This window comes from Volvox carteri (assembly GCF_000143455.1).
Source record: "Volvox carteri f. nagariensis unplaced genomic scaffold VOLCAscaffold_77, whole genome shotgun sequence".
In the NCBI taxonomy this organism is placed as follows: domain Eukaryota; kingdom Viridiplantae; phylum Chlorophyta; class Chlorophyceae; order Chlamydomonadales; family Volvocaceae; genus Volvox; species Volvox carteri.
The window spans coordinates 239,126-239,612 of record NW_003307620.1 but is presented as its reverse complement, the minus strand read 5'-3'; the positions used below and the strand labels follow the sequence as shown (position 1 = coordinate 239,612).

The 487-nt window shown below is 46.8% G+C and overlaps 1 protein-coding gene across 1 annotated transcript in view; it reads left to right on the top strand.

Annotated features, from left to right (window-relative positions):
* The window catches only part of VOLCADRAFT_119755 (uncharacterized protein), a gene marked incomplete at both ends in the record, with an annotated part of 19,567 nt that overhangs the window by 13,913 nt on the left and 5,167 nt on the right, over positions 1–487 (top strand). The gene's annotated exons all lie outside the window — the stretch shown is intronic.

Below are 487 nucleotides of genomic sequence, written 5' to 3'. Positions count from 1 at the left end.
TGTGTATACACACATATACACACATATACACACATATACACACATATACACACATATACACACACATATACACAGATATACACACAATATACACACAATATACACACATATACACACATATACACACATATATACACACATATACACACATATACACACACATATACACAGATATACACACAATATACACACATATACACACACATACACACATATACACACATATACACACATATACACACATATACACCTACGGTTTTGGTTATATGGTCAGCTTCCGGGCTCAACGCGCCGGTGGGGCGGCTCCTCATCACGGGGAGGAGGGGGGCCACCCGGGTGATGTTGTGCAAGGACCCACCCGGGGTGGGCAGCAAGCCGCGCACCTGCAGCTGCTCAAGGTGGTGCAAAGGCTGCATGGACGTGAAACGTGCCGCAGCAGCGCGTGCTGAGGTTGGTTGGTTGGTTGGTTGGTTGGTTGAGAGAGGGC